General features: G+C 38.5%; 1 long non-coding RNA gene across 1 annotated transcript; it reads right to left on the bottom strand.

Moving 5' to 3' along the window:
• Positions 1-335: 335 nt before the first annotated feature.
• Positions 336-15041, bottom strand: LOC145141285 (uncharacterized). Its single transcript, XR_013722573.1, has 3 exons — positions 14393-15041; positions 13820-13918; positions 336-433 (listed from the first exon to the last, which is right to left on the bottom strand). It is a non-coding gene; the product is annotated as an uncharacterized LOC145141285 (long non-coding RNA).
• Between the last annotated feature and the right edge of the window lie 5691 nt (positions 15042-20732).

Below are 20732 nucleotides of genomic sequence, written 5' to 3'. Positions count from 1 at the left end.
CTTTTGTTTTGTTCTACCTATGGCTCTGGTTCTGTTAAGTATGTATATTTGTATATTTCATAGAAAATACTTATATTTTGAAAATATACTTTTAGTTTCAGAGCGCTACAACCCCTTAGTGTTTATAGTTGTATACCATGTAAGGTTCGGTATACTTAGTTCACTATAAACCTGAGCTCTGATACCAATCTGTCACACCCCCAAACCGGAACGGCGAAAACGTTTGGGGGTGGATGATGTCATATGTAGTATCGCAACCATTGTATCATAGCAATTCTAGTAAACACAACCAAACATTGGATACATATATCAAAAAGGTTTACATCTGTTTAAGACTTGTTTGTATACATCAAAAGTGAAAGTAAAATTTAAAAACATGACTTTAGTTGCTCCAACTTCTCAAAACTCCAGGAGGTACCTGTCTACTGATTTCCTGAGAATACAAGCAAATTTTGAAAGAGTATCAGCATAACGTTGGCGAGTTCATAAGTGAGGTTATGTAACAAAATATGTTTATGGATTTGTAGAAAGGTTTGCATGTTTCCAAGAAAATCCAATATTTTCTTAAGTTATGAAAAGTAGTCTTTAAACTCTAAGACCCAATGTAAGTTCGTTATTGAATTCTTTCCTTATATTTGAAAGTACTTGCATGAAATCCCTGGCTACTATCAGTAATGTAGGTAACATATGGTGTGAAAACCCTGGTTAATACCAGCATGTATAGTAAGTTTTTAATTACTTAATTAAAACCAATGAAGAATGAAGTCCCGTAAACATATGATTAGTTTATACTTATTGTGAGTCGTATAACCATGCTTGATATGAACTAGAGACCTTTACAACGTTCTTCACGTGTTGGTTAAATGACATTTGTCACCCCAGGCATGCCTGCCTAACTGTAGCTAGCAGTTCAGGTGTGAGATTGTTAATCCCGAATAGATCTATTCACAAATCTCACGCTCTCCCTCCAGGAGACTCTGGTTATACTAAGATAGGATTTAATTCAGTACCCTAAGGGTACAATTTTGAAGTAGAGCCTCACAATGTTGTACAATCTAGTTTACATGTAATTCTAAAGTGCTCTCTTGTATTAGAATCCGTTGGATGCAATATACGGTAATAATTATGCTTAAATAATTATTAATACCATACCATTGTAGTAAATAATACCATAAACTAAATCTGCCATAGTTTATATGTTTAGTGGCAATTAACACTGAATTCGTAAAGGTTATGATTCGAAAACCCCAAACTATACCTATTATAGTTTGCATGTATATAATGTGAATGTTGAATCTGAAAAACTATGCAGTTTTGGTGGTATGTTGAAAATGTCTCTTATGCTGAACGTAGTACAAAAGGGGTAAGATGTCTAAATATATGAAAATCGTTGTCTGAATTCAATTGCATGAGTTTTATACTTGTTAAAAGTCCATTTGTATTTATTCACAAAAAACATTTGTGTTTGGCTTGTATTCCCCCTGAAAACGTTTGAAAAATCGTAAAAGCGTAGGGGTATGAACTCACCTTGAGTGAGTGGTTTGTACTAGAGATCGATATGGGATGTCGGGTTTCAAGTGAAGCCTTGAACACAATTTGATCCTGTTTAACATGTAATAATACATATAGGAGCCAAATTAGGGTATTTCACTACTAAACATGATAAGAAACCACTCTAGGGACTTGGAAACACTTAAACTAAGTGTTAGAACCATATGGGATTGAGTGAAGGAGGTGTACGGCCACCCTAAGGGTGTGTACGGCCATCGGTGTGTGGGCCATGAGGTGTGCGGCCGTACACTCATGATGGAAGGTGTCTTTGAGGTGTTTCCAAGGTCCTAACTCGCATCCATGAAGTGTTCTAGGTCCATGCTTAGTTGTAGTGCAAGTTTGAGGTCAATAAGGGTCATAGAAGTGGGTTTGCGGCCCTAAGGTGTGTGTGCGGCCGTACATAGGTGTGTGCGGCTGTACACCCTTCATGTATATGCCCAAAATGTCGACTTTAAGGTGCAACAAGGCTAGGGTCATGTCCATCTCAATGATAGGGGTCAAACTCTCACTTTGGAGGGTCTTTTAGGAGTGTGCGGCCATCTCATGGAGGTGTGCGGCCGCACTCTCTTCGAAACATGAAGAACATGACGCATATTGCAGATTCAAGGCTTAGATAGAGTGGTCTTTCATGGTTAACACGTTAGAGGATGAATTACTTACTTTATTGAAGCTTTGGAGGGTCACGGTTGGAGAAACTTGAGGGAAGGGTGTAGTGTGCGGCCAAGAAGGGAAAGTAATGAAGGGAAATGGGTCTAACCTTTATATAAGAGTGGATGTGGTGCCACGAGTTGGGTGTACAGCCGTATAACCATGTGTGCAGCCGTACACTGCTCCTAAAGGTGTGTATGTGTAACACCAGTCTAAAACTTACCTAGGTACCAGAAGAATTCTAGAACCAAACTTAAATGTTAAAATACTATAGGAGTATTTTAGGATGCTATAACAAGAAAACTGAAAACTTATCAACTTCTTAGATCTAGAAGTCTAAACTTATAATTAAAATACCAAGGAAGTATTTTAGATACCATAAATAAACTTTTGGGAAATGTTAAAAAGATCTTCTCTGGTACGTCTATAATTACTAAGTGGATACGTTAAGGTTATATATAGTTGAGATTTTATAGACTTAGAATATGTGATTTTCACTCTACTTCCTTTTCCTTGTTTTGATGTGGTTTTAGAATAGGATTACTTATTCGAAGGTCTATTTGATCTGGATTATATATAATCGGTACACACCATGTGGTTATAGAAGGACCAGAAAGGATCACCTTTGTAAAAATTTAAATTTTCTCATAGATTCTTTAGACATTCCCATTCTCGTATAAACCCCTTAGATAAATGTAGTCACTCCAGCAATCAATAAAAGAGTCAAGGAGGATCCAACAGAATTTCATTAGGAGAATTCCGAGAAAAAAACAGATCAGAAGTAAAGAAACTATAGAAATCATTTAGTGCCCTTACCCTATTAAGGACACCGATGAGAGATTCACATGAACTTCCGAGATTCAAAATCTTCATTACAAAGTAATGGGGATGAGTGTTAGAATCGGAAGTAAGACATCTCAGGAATTCAATATACCTAAGGAGGAGAAGGACACCCTATAGATACCAGGAGAGAACAAATCATTACCGCGAATAATAGAACTGAGAACAGAGGAAAACCACACATGATTCATGTGAAGTGTTTGAGCACCTTTTCATCTAAGTAATAACTAGTAAATCGATTCAATCTAGTGAGTTAGTGATTACATTACTCACATTAGGTTTTGAGCTTGTCCTCTTTTCCTGTCACGGCTAATAACAATAAATCATATCACAAAATCTCAGTTGATAGTGATTACTTCTCAAATTCATAAGTCTATTTTATGTAGACTTTATTATGAATTGTTTTCAAATCATTTCGAAAGTTGGAAAACGATATCCACCAATCAAAGGTAACTTAGTTCGGATGATACTCGGTTCATAACCATTCTAGAAACTTATTTCTGTTCCTTACCAGGACTGCATCATAGGGATGCAGGTCGAATCATTGAGAACAATATAACAAAACGAAAGATTTATACGTAGATACAAATGATTAGAATACATCTAGAGCCAACGATAGTCGCTCACGAGCTCATTTTCTTATCATGTAACAGAATCATGCCTCCAAAGAAACGTGACCAACCCACCAGCAAAACACCAATCCTTCAAATAGATGCGGCTACGTTTCAAGCTGCAGTCACAGCAGCTGTAGCAGCTGTCATGGCACACCTTAATGCTAACAACGCAAATTTTAGTGGTAATGCTATCGGCAACCCCGCTCGTGGTGATGACCAAGTACATCAACGAGTACCTATTTGTAAGGACACTTCGAACCTTAAGCCTAATATCCTGAAACGAAAGTTTGAGAACAAGAAAGGGAGTTGTTCAACTCAAGAACCTAACAGAGGGCACCAAACTGGGGCAGTCAATACCCCCATCAGCCCTGTTATTCTAGCACCGACGACGCCGTACTTAAGAAACCTCCTACACTGCAGCAAGTGCAACTACCATCATCATGGAGGTTGCAGAGAGCTGCATTGCAATAGATGCAACATGAAGAGGCACACTGCCCGCATCTGTAGAACCCCGGTTGAGTTCATCACTTCAACTACCAATGTTGGAACCATTCCAATATTTCACCTTTGTGGTGAAATAGGACATTACAAGAGGGACTGTCCAACAGAGAAGAACGACGGGGGAACAGGAGAAGTTTGATCCCAATACATGGGAAGGCATCAAAGAACCCTGCTATATTTTTGGTACGCTTCCAAACCCCAATAATTATCTATAATTATGATTACTCTCCCGTTCAAAATAAATCACAGCATTCATATAAAATTTGAAACCCTAACAGGTAAGCTATGATGACTTAGTGTATACATAAGGGTCATTTATAATTAAGATTTGTAGACTTAGAGCGAGTAATCCCGCCTCATTTCTTGTTCCTTGTTTGGTTATAGATTTAGGGCAGGGTTGCTCAGTCAAAGGTCTTACCAATCTTAATTATACATGACTTGTGTACACCAAGCGATTATAGAGAGCCCTAGTAAGGATCATTTCATGGAAGTTCGTAATTTCAAATTATCAGAACCGTCGTATTGGTAGTACCTGCCAATTTCGAATCAAAAAGGCGATACGTAACAGTAATAACAAAATAAAACCGGAAGCGCTGAAAACTTAGGTACATAGGATAGTTCATTACCCTAAGTAATCATTTCCCCCAGAACGACTTAATATCTATTTCGTCGAGAAAATTCCGACATCCTCATTCGACATGGTTTGGCCTGGCCCTTACCATGTGAAAATTCTTATGCTGTGTAAGAGAACTTTTTCCTTAATAAGCCGTAAGATGAAATTCTTCCAATCCATAACGCAAACCCTTAGGTTGTCTCTCATTTCAAACTTCAGAAGTTCCCATGCGAAGGGTACCACGCCCTTGTAGCCTACTCAATAGACAGGAAACTTCAAACGAAAAGCATCGAAGTAGTCTTAGAAGTCAGTAACCACCGAAGTACCCCAGTAGATCTCATAGGAAAATCATTGTACCGCAAGTCAAGTTCAAGAATAGAGACTAAGAACTCATTAGGTTAATCTATCGCTGCTAAGTGTATACACGAGAGTGGTATATAATTTAGACTTAACAAGATTTAGGATGTGTATTTCCGCCCTATCTCCTGTTCCTTGTTTGGTTGTGGACCTGGGGCAGAGTCACCCATCCGAACGTTTTGTGAAATCTAAATTATATACGACTCGTATACACGAGGTGATGATAGATGAGCCAAGTATGAGTCTTATCGAAGCAAAAGCTGCAGGCTTACTACAACAACCGGAGATACCTGAGTGGAAGTGGTAGCGGATTACAATGGGCTTTATAATCAAGTTACCAAGGCAACAAGTGGACTTGATGCGATTTTGGGTGATCGTCGAGAGATTAGCCAGGTCCGCGCACTTCCTACAATTTTGAAGAAACAGGCAAATAGAGAACATAACTAGAACGTGTGATAGAGAGATTAGTCAGAGTGCACGGTGTTTCAATAGCTGTTATCTCCGTCGAGATAATAGAATCGTCTCCCAGTTCAGGCAGTCACTTCAGAAATCTCTGGGAACTAGAGTAGTCTTGAGCATATGTGATCGACTATGGTAAAGTATGGGATACCCATTTACCAATTAATCGGGTCCTTTATCATGCTAGCATTTAAAGTGCTCCATTCGAAACCTTCTGTGGTCACAAGTGCAGATCATATCTGCACTGGACTAAAGTTGGTGAAATGCAACTAGCTAGAGGTCAAATTTCCACACACCACCTTCGCTGGACCGGAATTATTCCAAGAGACTACCAAAAAGAGAATATGAAGCAGGAAGCGACATAAAGCTTCCAGAGTTAATCAGAAAAGCTACGCCTTTGATAAGAGAAAACCCTTGGAATTCCAGGTTGGTGACCTTGTCATATGAAAGTCTCACCCTGGAAGGGCAAGATACGCTTGAGAAAGCGTGGAATACTAAATCCAAGGTACATAGGACCATTCGAGATTCTTACCAGAATCGGTCTTGTAGCTTATAAACTTAAACTACCACAAAAACTTAAAAACATTTATCCCACCTTTCACATATCTAATCTAAATAGGTGTCTATCCGATGAAACACTAGTTATTTCACTCGATGAAATCAAGTTAAATAAAAGTCTACACTTTGTAGAAGAACAAATGGAAATCATGGATAGGGAAATCAAAAGAACCAAGCAAATTCTTATCCCGATAGTGAAGGTTCGCTGGATTGCAAACCGGAGACCTGAATTCACTGGGGAAAGGGAAGATTAGATAAAACGAAAATATCCACATCTTTCCCCTAGACCATGAGTATCACTTTAGACTTAATTTCGGGACGAAATTCCCTCTAACGGGGGGATAATGTAACACCAGTCAAATTTAGGTCAAAAATAAATTGATCAATAATCGTGATTGGGATGAACCAAGTGGTAGAGATTGTAACAAGTTTTCCAAAAATATAAAGAACACTGAAATCCGAGTTATAACGAAGAAGTTAAGACCAATCGAAGATCCGCGACAAAACCGGCAAAACACTGTTCAATGTAAAATGTGAATTTTCGATAACAGGATTTTTAGCCTTAACAATCTAAATGAAAGTTGTAGAATATGTTAAACCGAGAACTTTCTTAAAAAGAACGTAAAAATCTGACTTCGTATGAGGAAGTTATGATTTTTTTAAGTTTCGGTTTAGCATTAGACAGCTAAAAATTCGAAATAAAAATCGATCGATATTTAACCGACACAACATACACGAGAATCGAAGGTCTCATCAAAAGTAGTACAACGGTAAAAAGACAGACGAAAACGGACGTCGGATGAAGAAGTTATGAATTTTTAACGGATTTCATGTCCCGGTCTGTTAAAAATAATAATATTAAAAATGAATTCAAAACTAGCCGACGAAGTCTAAACGAAAGTCGTAGAGTATAATTTTACCTATGCATGCATATAAAGAACGTCGAAAATGGAGATCGTATGCGAAAGTTATGAATTTTGCAAGTTTTTGGCACGGAAATCGAAAAATGTTGAAAACCGGGAAAAATCGCATGGACACCCTTCGGCCACGTCACCCTCGCATACGAAGCAGCCCCGTGTCCGACGCGTGTCACCTGCTGATTGGACCGAAGTTGGTCGTGGCACCTTCTGATTGGACCGGAGTTGCGGTCCACTGCGAATCTGACACCCTTCGCACGGAGATGCCACCGAGCTCGGACTCGTGTCCTCTTCTGATTGGACCGAGGGCTCGGCCACTCCTGATCTAACGTGCCATGCCAGGTGTCCGAACCGAAGCTCATCCCCTCACCACCTGTCCGAACACGTGTCGCCACCTCCTCTCTTCGGACCGAACCCTCGCACCTATATAAAGGGTGCGAGACTCTTCGGATTTTTCACACATTTTACCCCAAAATTCACCATTTTTCACCTTTCTCACCCCTCTAAACTTTCTTACCACCCCCAAGGCCCCGGTATCGTATCTAAAACCCGAAGCAAGCCCCGAAGCCCCGGAATTCTCGAGAAGCTAACCTCTTTCCAGTCGAAGTGCTGCCCGCGTAAAGCCCGTTTTTTAATAAAAAAACTCGCGGTTTCTTCGAGAAAGATCATCTATAGAAACGAAACGCTGCCCAAATCACCACTTATCAAGTGAGTTCATACCCCTATAATCTACCTTTTTAATGGTTTTTAAATGCTTTTTAGGGGAATACAAGTTGAACACAATATAAATTATGTTAATAATTGTATGTGATAATAATCACACAAACGATTTCCTTATGCTTTTAAGGATTACCAAATACTTCCAAAATGACTTAAAGCCATGTTAAATCTTTAAAGTCATGTAAACTCGTTTAATACGGTTAAATTCTTTGAAAAAAGTTTTATAAACTATTTCAAATTATAATTGCCAAAATCATGTTTACATATGTATAAATATATAAATAAGATTTGAAGGGCTTAGGACTAATGAATTATCTTATTTCCTTTTCCTTGTTTGGATGTGGAATTAAGCTGGTGTTATTTGTCTGAAGGTCGTTTCCTTCTTAATTTTATATATATATATATATATATATATATATATATATATATATATATATATATATATATATATATATATATATATTATACATATATGAATATAAAATGTTACTTCAGTTGGTATCATTACCTTTGTATCATGCTGAGCAAAGGTGTTCATCCATGAGAAATCATGCTAATCAGATAGAACATATAAATTATAATAGGTATAATTTATGATTCAAAACTAAATATACAAGTATGATTCACAATTGTATACTCTTTATTCCAAGGAAATTACTAACAATTCCTTTATCTATACCAGGATATGTATAATACTTTTAGTATATGGATAATATATTAAAGAACTAATAATTCATCATACCGGGTTTGCATTAACAAGGGTACAATACAACGTACCAGGGTTAGCAATCACGGGGTAATAATACATCATACCGGGTTTGCATTAACTAGGGTACAATACAACGTACCAGGGTTAGCAATCACGGGGTAATAATACATCATACCAGTTTTGCATTAACAAAGGTACAATACAACGTACCAAGGTTAGCAATCACGGGGTAATAATACATCGTAATCTCGTTGAAACAATAAATTTGTGAGACTCTTCATGGTGTACTTATCTAAGTACGACCTTAAGTCCTGACTTATTAACCAGAATCTCCTGTAGGGAGAGCGTGAATTTGTGTATAGATCTATATGGGACTGACAATCCCGCACCTTCACTGTTCGAAACAGTTTGGCCGGCAGGCCTAGGGTGATAAATGTCATATCGTTTCCGACGCCTGAAGAACGTCGCATCAGGCACATCAGTCATATTAGTATGGTTAATATAACTCACATGGATAAAACAACGAGTAAATTACTTAGTAATATACTTCTCTTAAAACAGTATGAAAAGATAATTACATCCTATCTATTTTACTGACCAAATATACATTCTGTTAGTTTTTACTTATAGTAAAAACTACGTATCATGAAATCAAGTATGGCAAATATACTTGTACCTCTGGTTTTAGAACATTTAAAACCACAAATCAGTATTATGGATAATACAATATTTTCCAGGGTTAATACCAATGTTTTACTGTAGAACAGATATAACTAAGAATAGTTTTACAAATGAAACGGTTTATGGGATTAAACTACTTTTACAAATGGAACGGTTTTATGGGGATTTAAAACTACTATTCAGAAACGGTTTTATGGGGATTTAAAACTACTATTCAGAAACGGTTTTATGGGGATTTAAAACTACTTATCAGATGGAACTTAGTCATTCACTCTCTTTAAACTAGTATAACATAAAGGACCTTTAATGGTTAATTCTATAATTCCTTAGTTTTTAAATCAGAGTTATACATAAGTAATATCCGATTGACAGTGAAATGTGTGACTTCCGCCTTACTTCCTGTTCCTTGTTTGGTTATGGGCTTAGGGCAGATACACCTATTTAATTGTCCATTCGATATTAGGTTATATATAATTAGTATAAACTAAGTAATTGCAGAGGGAACTATTGAGGTTATCAGTTTATCACCTCAGGAAATATAGGATTTTCTGGAGGAACCAGCGAACTTATCCAAGAACTTAGAGTATACATTATAGAACTAAAATACTTATGAACTCACCAACTTAAATGTTGATCTACTCTTTCAAAATAACTTGTATTCTCAGGAATCCAGTAGACAGGTACACTCCCGAAGCTTTTGAGAAGACTACCTAGTACTGTACTGCAACTATTGTCTTCTACTGTACCTACTTTGGTGTTTGAATATGTAATGTTTAAACACTTATGTAAAATTTATACTTATTAATGCAATGGTTGTTTGTACTTTGATTACTATATTGCATGTGTTGTGATACTTACATGAAGTCCTCCGCCCCTTAACGTTTCCGTCGATCTGGTTTGGGGGTGTGACAGTATGGCCCAGTTTTGACACTATACGACTTGTTGACTCATTCCTAACCTCAACCTTGACTGTACCCAAGCTTAGAACACTTAAATGAACCCTTAAACAGTGCTAGAAGTTAACAGAACAAGTTTAACATTGATTGAATTGACTAGATGTACAAGATAGAAGTTTCGGGTTGTCACATCGTCAAGGCATAGTTCATAAGTATTTCCTTTATACTACCGACTTAGCCGTTAACCATTTCTACCCTATAGGCTTCCCTAAGTTTACTAGATGGGTGATCTAGCAACTTCCTAAATTTATGTGTAACATAGCATCTATCGGCGCCAGTATCAAAAAGTATATTTGCATATAATTTATTGATTAGGAACATACGTGTAACTACCGTCGGATCTTATATGGCCTCTATGGCTCCTATAACAAATGCTCTTCTCCTAGCATTATCTCCCTGCCCCTTCAGCTTTGGACAATCCTTCCTGATATGTCCAACTTCCTTACACTCAAAGCGCGCTCGACTTTCTGTTGTTGCGGTTCCTCGATTGGGTGGGGTTTTTCATCTGTTGGCGAGATGACATTTCTTGTCGCAGCTGTTGCAGACCCACCATGCTCCATTGTGACGAAATCTACACTCATTGTATCTTGGACTACTTCTATAGGTAGTCCATGTCGAGGGTGTTGAAACTGTAAATGCTTGAATAACTTCCCACTTTTTCTTTGTTGGTTGCTTAGCCTTCCCTTTGAACTCTTTACCGAACTTCCATTTGCTACCCTCCACCTTCAGAAGGTCAGCCTTCTGGACTATCGTTCCACGATGAACCTCTTAATGGGTCAAACTAAATGCTAGTCTCTTGGTGTTGTCGAATGTGGTTGCATTTGAGGCAGTGACTAAGCCTTGGATAGGCTAAGGCAAACCCCCAATATACCTCTCTATCTTCTTATTTTCTAGGGTAACCATCCCGGGACATAAGGTGGCAAGGTCATTGAATCGGCTCGTATAAGTGGCAATATTAGCTTCCTGCATCATCAGATTCCACAACTCCTATTCCAGCTTCTACATCTCTTCACGTGGACTGTATTCCCCAATCATGACATGCTTTAACTCACTCTAAGACATGGTGTTTGCTACATAAACGCCCATGGTCGTTGTGTAACTGGTCCACCAACTTAGGGCTACATCTGATAGGGTGCAGGTGGCGAACTTGACTGTACAGTCCTCCAGACAGAAGCTTATCTCAAAAACAGACTCCATCTTTTCCATCCATCTAGTCAATCCAACTACACCTTCGTTTCCATGGAAGGGTTTTGGCTTACATTTCATAAAATATTTATATGAACAGACTCTAGTTGGACCTAGATTATCTCCTTGCGAACTCTCACCTTCGTTTCCTCCTGATCCTAAGTTCCTAGGGGTTTCTATGCTTGCTATTGCATCGGCAACGCGTTGGGCCACTAGTACCTCAATCACGGATGAGCTCATAGGCTCGGGATTGGTTTTGGGTTGTTCTAGGTTTATTCTATTGCGAGGCATGATTCTAAATTTATGGCATATGTTAGCTTTCATGATAAATTTTGAGTTTTACTTTGATAATTTAGTTAAGAGAGTTAACTATATCAAGAAAACAATCAAACAAGTAGCACAATAAACATTAAGATCACACAGTTTTCATTAATTTCCACAAGATTTTACATTAGATTTTCCAAAAAGAGCGTACAATGGTGTGGTTTGAGCTGGAAAAGTGTCTATTTTACAACAAAAAACGTAGCGTTTTCCTATCATCAAACACATTAGTATTCCTTCCCTCAAATCCAAAAATCATAGTTCCTACCTTCCCTAGGCTAGAAATATCTACCACAACCCAAAACAAACTAACATCCAAGCCACAATCTATGCTAAATGATGATGAAGGAAACTGATCATCACCTCCATAGTGGCTGTAACTATCTCTGATACTACCAACCTCAACTTTGTCTACCTCACACACTGCTCAAGTCTCTCAATCACGATCGGTTGATACTATAGTAAAGAATGAGTCTCCTCCGGATGATCATAAGCGTGTAGGATCCTTATCTTGTCATAATCTCTCCCCTTCTCTAACTCCCAAACTATACCAGCTAACAACCTGACCTCCCTTGTCACACCCCCGGCCGAGGCGGCGGAATACGCCAGGCTGTGCGACTTAGTTCATGGATCCCAAGCAAATTGAATATACATCACAAGTTACAACAATAACAACAAAGCAGTTACATTACACTTTAAAATATGAATACAAGGTTCATAATAATAAATTCATAAATTTTCCTTAGCAGAAAGGCCGATATAACAAAAGTTAGATAAAACTAGGTCGCCTAAAATCCATGACTAATCTTCTGACTGAAAGCTCGTTTGGTGATACCCTAAGAATACATTAAATTTTGAGGGTCAACATAAGGTTGGTGAGAGTTACAGGTTTTCTGCTAACCGCAGTAATGATACTTTATAAGTCTAGAAAGTATTTCTTTTGTGGTTCAAACCATGTTTGATAAAGGGTTAAATCACAAGTATATCTATACTTGAAGTATTTGTTAAAGAGATAAATCATAAGTAAAATCATACTTAAAATGTTTGATAAAGTGATAAACCATAAGTATACCCATACTTTAAATGCTTGTTTAATAGATAAACCATAGGTAAATCCATACTTAAAATGCTTGGTAAAGAGTTAAACCATAAGTAAATTCATACTTAAAATGCTTGATAAAGAGTTAAACCATAAGTAAATCCATACTTAAAATGTTTGACAAAGAGTTAAACCATAAGTAAATCCATACTTAAAATACTTGATAAAGAGTTAAACCATAAGTAAATCCATAATTGAAATGCTTGATAAAGAGTTATACCATAAGTAAGTCCATACTTAAAATGCTTGATAAAGAGTTATACCATAAGTAAGTCCATACTTAAAATGCTTGATAAAGAGTTATACCATAAGTAAGTCCATACTTAAAATGCTTGATAAACAGAGAAACCGGATCCGTGGTTTCTAGTTAAAGAGTCTGGTTAATGCCTATAGTGAGTCCTATAACCGAGCTATGTGACCAGTTATAATCCCTGCACAACGCTTCCTTAGACGTCGTAGTTATACTAAAGATAAATATGCACCCGCTTCGATTGATCAGTCGAGGTTGTAGCTAGCAACCGCAGGTGGGGGTGTCAACCCGTATAGATCTATACATACGTATTTCGCTCCGAGGATTAACGGTTATAGTTAAATGGGAATACTAAGTGGTTAAACTTAGGTAATGAATATTGTCTCACTATAGAGGCCATTAACTAGGTTATACGGTAAAGTTTCACTATAAAAGTTGAATAAGTTCGATAAATCCATACAAATGTATGTCACTTGCTTAAATAGATAAAATGTTTCTTCACATGCATGAATGATTTCCAAGATATAATTGTTATAATTTGTACATATATAATTGATAAATATGTTTGTACATGCTCGATGTAAGTGAAATAAATTATGCAGATGACTAATAATATTTTTAAACACATGTATATCGTAAAGAAATCGGTTTATAATATATTATTTTGACAATATTAAGTATTAAAACTAGATGTATGTTTTATATGTGTATTCCATAGCCGATATATATATTCAGCATGTTTATAAACACATTTCATAACCGAAAAATATATTTATATATATATTTCACATGTATTCCCCCCCAAAATATTAAAACATAAAAAGGGGCCGTAACACTCACCCTTGAAGCGTGAACGAGGCTCGAGAGTAAATTTGTCGTGAAAGTCATTTCGTGACGTCACGTGCCCTTAAAACAAATCACCGGTTCTATTTATATTACCTAATAAACCAAAAGGGTAGTTTTGGTATTATTATTAAGCATAGGGTGGTCTTTGTTAAAATAAATAAACTCTAGGGACTGATTTTTCCAAAATCATACTCCAGGGACTAATCTTGTAACTATTCTCAAAACAGGGGCTTAAAATGCACATTTTAAAGCTGATTTGGAGTTCATGGACTAGAATTGTTAAGGTTTTCGGTGGAGGGGCCAATTCTGGATAATTTAAATGGGGGTTTGGTTCATATGATAACTATTCCTAACGGAGGGGACAAATTGTACAAGTCAGATATCTTTAGGGTTATATTTAATTAAATGCTAATGAAGTTTGAATCGTTTACGCTCCAGCTATGAAATCGTGAATTTTCCAATTGCAGTTTATGGGAACGATTGAAGGGTAGTCGAGACCCACGATTGGGTCTCCGGTCGCCTTTGGTTACGATGACGGAAGAGAAAAACATAGGGGGGCGAGGTTACCTGCGGTGGAGAAGCAACAGCGGCGGCGGCGTGATCTACCGTGGTGGTTGAAGTCCGTCCCAGCGGCTCCGGTTACCCTGTATCTAGTCGGAATCGGCAGAGAAAGTGAATAGGTGAGGAGAGGGGCCCGGTGGTGGCTGAAATCGGTGGTTGTGGTGGGCTTCTCGCCGGAAAACCTCCACCTTCAGTGGTGGTGTTCTTAATTCAGAAAAAAAAAACGAAGAAGGAGGAGGGGAGAGTGATTAGAAATTAAGGGATGTTGGATGGTGGTGGGTCACGACAGGAGGGGTGGCAGGAGGTCGAGATGTTCGACTGTTGGGTGGTGATTCATGGTGGTTCAGTGGTGATTCGGTGGTGGAGTAATGGTGTCAATGGTGGAATTTTGGTGAAACTTCAAACCACAAATCCTCTCCTTATAGCTTCAGATTCGAGATTTCAGTGAAAGGGATGGAAAATTACTGATCAATTGGTCAAAGGGTTAACATTTGAGGGGTTAAGACAACTTGATTTCCTAAGATTCGATTGCACATGCATCTAAATTGAGGAAGGGAATCAGAGAGGTTCAGCGTCTGATGTAGGAACAAGAAGACACGATTTCTTGATTTTGGCACAAATGGTCCCTTCTATTTGACACTTAATGAGAACTACCCTACTCTCATGTACCCTTACTAAAATAGTTTCAGAAAATAACAAAACTGCCCCTAGACATATATGCATTCATTTAAAATAAGTAGATTTAATTAAATGAAAATCCCACTCTTACTTTAATTTTATTTTCATTTATTTATTTATATTTGTTATGTTTTTTTTAATCAATTAAAGGAGTACTTGACGAACAATAGTTTGAAGTTCAACGGTTTCAAAGGGAATCCCAACAGATTAATTTTTCGATTTGTAGAACTCTGGAAACCCATGTTTGAAGTTTCATGTCTAATTGGCCCGGAACGTCTGATTTTTCGGACTTTTACAAATATTTTTACTATAGTATGTATTAAAATTCGATCGATCGAGATACGAAAAGGTTCGCGGTGACCTGACCGTTTACAGATTCAGCCCTAAATTCTGGGATGTCACATTACCTCCCCGTTAAAGGAATTTCGTCCCGAAATTATCCCGTTCCTACAACTATTTTGTTCCTCTAGTGGGGAAATTACCGTTGAACAGTTGTGGGTACTTGTGCTTCATTTGGTCTTCGCACTACCAACTAAATTTCGGCCATCTACGAGAGTTCCATTGGACTTTTACTATTGGTGTGCGGCCCTTAACCTTTCCTTGATCTAAACGATCTTAGTCATGATTTCCTAGATGACTTCGGTGCCAATACGTACAGTATCTCCAACATGCTTTCTAGCAAGTTGGATATCTCCAACTTTTGCCTAGCATAGCGGGGAACGACATTTGCGTCCATACTTGGCCTTGAATGGGGAAGCCTGTATGCTGGGGTAATAACTATTGTTGTATGAAATCTCGACTAGCTGTAAATGAATATCCTATGCATTACCGAAGTCTATCACTCAAGAACTGAACATGACTTCCATAATTTGTATCGTCCTTTCACTCTGTCCATCTCTTTTGAGGATGGTACGCAGTACTCACGTCTGGTTTGTTTCATATAGATCTCGGCAACGTTTGCCAAACCTGGAAGCAAGTATGTTATCTCGGTTTGAGATAACAGATATTGGTACTCCGTGCAGTTTGGCTACTTACTCGATGTAGTTCTCGGTGAGTTTCTCCGTCTTGTCGGTTTCTTTAATGGCTAGAAATTGAGCAGACTTTGTTAGACGGTCAACTACTGCCCAAGTGGTGTCATAACCGCTCAAAGTCCTCAACAACTTCATTATGAAGTCCATGGCTATCTGTTCTCATTTCTATTCTGGAATCGATGGTTGTTGTAGTAGTCCTGATAGCTTCTGGTACTCTTCTTTGACTTAGGTGCAAGTTAAGCGTTTACCGACATACATGGGAATCTTTGCCTTCAGGTTGGCCACCAATAAGGCTTCTTAAGGTCGAGATACATCTTGTCTTATACGGGATGTATCGAATATCTCGACTTACAAGCTCCATTTAAAACCAGGTTCCTGACTTCCCTAAACCTCGGGGTCCAAATTCAATTCCTGATTTATTGTGTTCCGTCTTCCTTGACGTCGAACTGCTTGTATATACCTTTCAGGTTTTCTCCCATGATACTTTCGGGTTTGAAGCCTCCCAGCTGGGCGTCTTGAATTTGGGTGGTGAGATTAGAGCAGATTCTTAGGGTTAGAGCCTTTACATGAAGTGCTTTTGCTCGTTCTTTCTTGTTCAAAGCATCCGTTGCAACATTTGCTTTACTAGGATGACGATGAATTTCACATTCTTAATCATTTAGCAATTCTATCCACCTTCGTTGTCTCATGTTGTGCTCTTTCTGATCGAAGATATGTTCGAGGCTTTCGTGATTGGCGAACACGACGCACTTCTTTCCGTATAGGTAGTGCCTCCAAATCTTTTAGGAAAACACTACCGCTTCTAACTCCAAGCCATGGGTAGTGTAGTTTGTCTCGTTTGACTAGAGTTGTCTGGATGCGTATGCAATGACTTTTTCCTTTGCATCAACATGCATCCTAATCCTTGGCACGAGGCATCACAGAATACAATGAAGTCTTCCGTTCCCTCTGGGGGAAGGCATGATCGGTGCACTGCCTGACGATTGTTTCAATCTCTGGAAAGTGGACCCTTGACTGTCTCCCCAATCAGATTTCTTTTCTTTCTGGGTTATAGAAGTTGGAGGCTTGGCTATTTTAGAGAAATTCTCAATGAATCTCTGGTAATAGCTCATAAGCCTTAATAATTAACGTACTTCGGTTGATGTCATTGGTTCTTTCCAGTCCGTATTCGCTTCAATCTTTGTAGGGTCGTCATGAATTCCTTCGCTATTGGCCACATTATCGAGGAAACGCACCTCATTGATCCAAAATTCGCATTCTGAGAACTTTGCATATAGTTTCTCATTCCTTGTAGTTCCAGAATCAAACGCACGTGCTTGCCATATTATTCCTTCTTTTGTGGGTATATTAGAATATTATCGATAAAGACGAGCACGAACTTGTACAAATGGGGTTTGCACACTTGGTTCATAAGATCCATGAATATTTTCAGTGCATGGGTCAACCCAAAGGGCATAACCAGGAACTTATAGTGGTCATACCGAGTTCTGAATTCCTTCTTTGAAATGTCTTGCTCTTGAACTTTGAGTTGATGATAATCTGATCTTAGGTCGGTCATAGAGTAGTAACAGGGTCCTTGCAGCTGGTCGAACAGGTCATCGATCTTCGGGATGTGGGTATTGTTTTTTTTTATGGTGATTTTGTTCGACTCTCGATAGCAATGCATATCCTAAACGATCCATCCTTCTTTTTGACAAGCAACATCGGAGTTCCCCAAGGTGAGAAGCTTGTCCGGATAAAGCCTTTGTCAATTAGTTCTTGGAGTTGACCGAATAGTTCTTGCATTTCTGATGGTGGCAGGCGATAAGGAGATCTTGCCACTAGCACTACACCCGAGATTAAGTCGATTTGGAATTCCACCTGCTTGACTGGGGGTAGTCTAGGTAGATCCTCTGTGAATACATCTGAGCAATCGCACACTTGTGGAATATCTTTGATTTCCTTACCCTTGCCTTGCAGATCCATCACGTGGGCCAAGAAAGCGAAGCATCTTTTTGGTAAGCACTTGCTTGCCTTCATGCAAGAAATGACTCTTAGATTCTTCCCTAATTTATCTTCGTACATCACAAGGGCTCCATCGTTGGGTGGGGGTAGCCGGTCGACTTTCTCATAGCATAGAATTTCGGCTCGGAGAGGCGATAACCATCCATTCTGATAATCTCATCGAAACTTCCCATAGTCGTGGGTATAAGGTTGACGAGAAATACGTGGTTATTCAGGATGAGATGGCAATTGGAAAGTATTCCTAAGATGCCTTCTACTTTTTCGTTGCAGGATTTATGGTTTAGCATGTTTCCAAACTTATAGTCAGTGAAGCTTCTATCGACATTGGTATCAAATGGCATAGATGCATGAATTTTGCTGACAGGAAATGTACCAATAATAATTTCGTTATAAATGAGCACGTATGAGTTGTATTATATGATAGTGTATTAGTATGACTTGTTCCTGAAATCCTGCGGATTTCCAAATGATAGAGGGTGCAATCGATTTCTGAAACCCTACATGTTTCCAAATGATAGAGAGATAGGGTTGGGATCCTACCGATTTCAAATGATAGAGGAATAGTGATTGATTTCAGAAATCCTATAGATTTCCAAGTGAGAGAGAGAGGACTGATAATATTTACGACCTTTGAAACACTTGATTGCATAAACACTTTTATTGCGGTTACATCTTGTTACACCCAATTTCTAAACAAGGACAAAGTTAGTAATGGAAAAGCTTCGTCCACTGAGGGTCACAGAAGGGATGAATGTTTGCATAAAATCTCTTTTCCCACAGTTTGTGACCTCAACCCAAGGGTGCTACTCGTCCTAGGTGACCGGGTTAGAGATTTAAAATGTTCGATTATCAGATTGGCTAGCTCCTCGAGCTAGTTGTGAGTTTCACGCATCCTTTGATTTGTTACAATCGTTTGGTACCCAGTCTGCTTTAGGTCAGTTGGACTTTATACTCCAGTGTATAGATTTGGTGACCATCGGTAACAACCCTTCTTTGGTCGATTGACGTGATGACATAGTGTATGGGCAGTTCCATTTCATCATGTTGTTCGTTCTTGAGTTCTCAGACTCTTTAACTTAGAGTGTGAGTGATGTGTTCTAATATATTCATGTTGTCTATCTTAGATTCGATTTGCTGTCTTAATTCGAACACTCTGTTCAATTGGGAGAATTACAACTTTATTGATAGACTTGTCGATAAGCAGAACGGACTTGGGGAGTGACGACTTTTCATTTTTGTCCCTCGTGGATATTAGTTCTCTCTCAGAGTGTTCGTGAATCATCCCGACTCTTGCGACGACATTGCTTCCTTTAGGTGGAAGTACCACATCAGGAATGAGGTAGAATCCTCTTATTAAGGGTACCCGTGCGGAGCGTTCCACCTGAAATTAATCAATAGAGGTAGTACATTGGTGGCGTTTTAATGGTGGACTCTTCATCTGTTAGTCCTTCTCTTTCCATGTTTTCTTCAACTGTTTTTTTATCTTCGATCGTTCCCTTCTCTTCTTCAGGTTCCTCCCCTTTAGTGGGTTCTATAGATGGTTCGTCTTTAGATGGATCCTCATCGTCTTAGAAAGATAGGGGAGATAGAAGTTTGGAGACTACCGAACGATCGACTGGCAACTATAGGTTTCTCTGTTACGAAGGTAACCGAGCTATTGGTTCTTTGTTCTTCTTCGGAATTAGGTAAATCTGGAAAAAAAAATTGGACGTTATTCCGAACTTTCAAGTATTTTTATGATTTTTAAGATGTATGTGTTGTCTGAGAGTTGATACAAGGATTTTAGGTATTTGGTATCTGCATCGAGTCTTGAGAACATCCTTCAATCCCTAAAACTCTCAACCATTGTAGTCTGTCAAACTCGTCGCTTAAGGTTGGTTATTCACCAGCCCGACCATAAATAACATAGGCGCGCGTTCCTAGTTTATTTATGGTATGGCCTATGCACGATACTAACCTTAGTTGAGGCTTTTGACCTAAAGGGTTGAGTTGGTAGCTTTAGTTGAAGGCATGTCAGAATTTATTTTATTAAGTGTTCTCATCGCGGGTCAGAGTATATATATATATATATGACTCTTATATATTATTATTGGTGAGGTTTGCAGTATTATTAATTTTTTGGTTTGTACTCCAAGACTACTAAGCACAAATGAGGGTCAGACAGGAAACACCGGGGGCCATGACCATTGTGGCAATTAAGCCGTTTTGAAGTCCAGTAACCCTAGCGGCCTTTCAAACCAGCTGTCTCTCCCGCGAGCAGTCGAGAAGTAATATATTTTTTAATAATACTTTTATTAGGAGCCTGTAGCTATAGTTGTATTTCCTCTTCCGAGGATACGAGTTCTCTACACCCAATTAAGCTCTGATACCAAACTGTCACACCCCCGGCCGAGGCGGTGGAATAAGTCGGGCTGTGCGACTTAGTTCATGGATCCCAAGCAAATTGAATATACATCACAAGTTACAACAATAACAACATAGCAGTTACATTACACTTTAAAATATTAATACAAGGTTCATAATAATAAATTCATAAATTTGCCTTAGCAGATAGGCCGATATAACAAAAGCTAGATAAAACTAGGTCGCCTGAAATCCATGACTAATCTTCTGACTGAAAGCTCGTTTGCTGA

This window comes from Lactuca virosa, chromosome 9 (genome assembly GCF_052849685.1).
Source record: "Lactuca virosa cultivar CGN04683 chromosome 9, Lactuca_virosa_CGN04683_v6, whole genome shotgun sequence".
Taxonomy (NCBI): Eukaryota; Viridiplantae; Streptophyta; class Magnoliopsida; order Asterales; family Asteraceae; genus Lactuca; species Lactuca virosa.
Note: the sequence above shows the minus strand (reverse complement) of the source record. Positions and strands in the feature narration are given on the sequence as shown.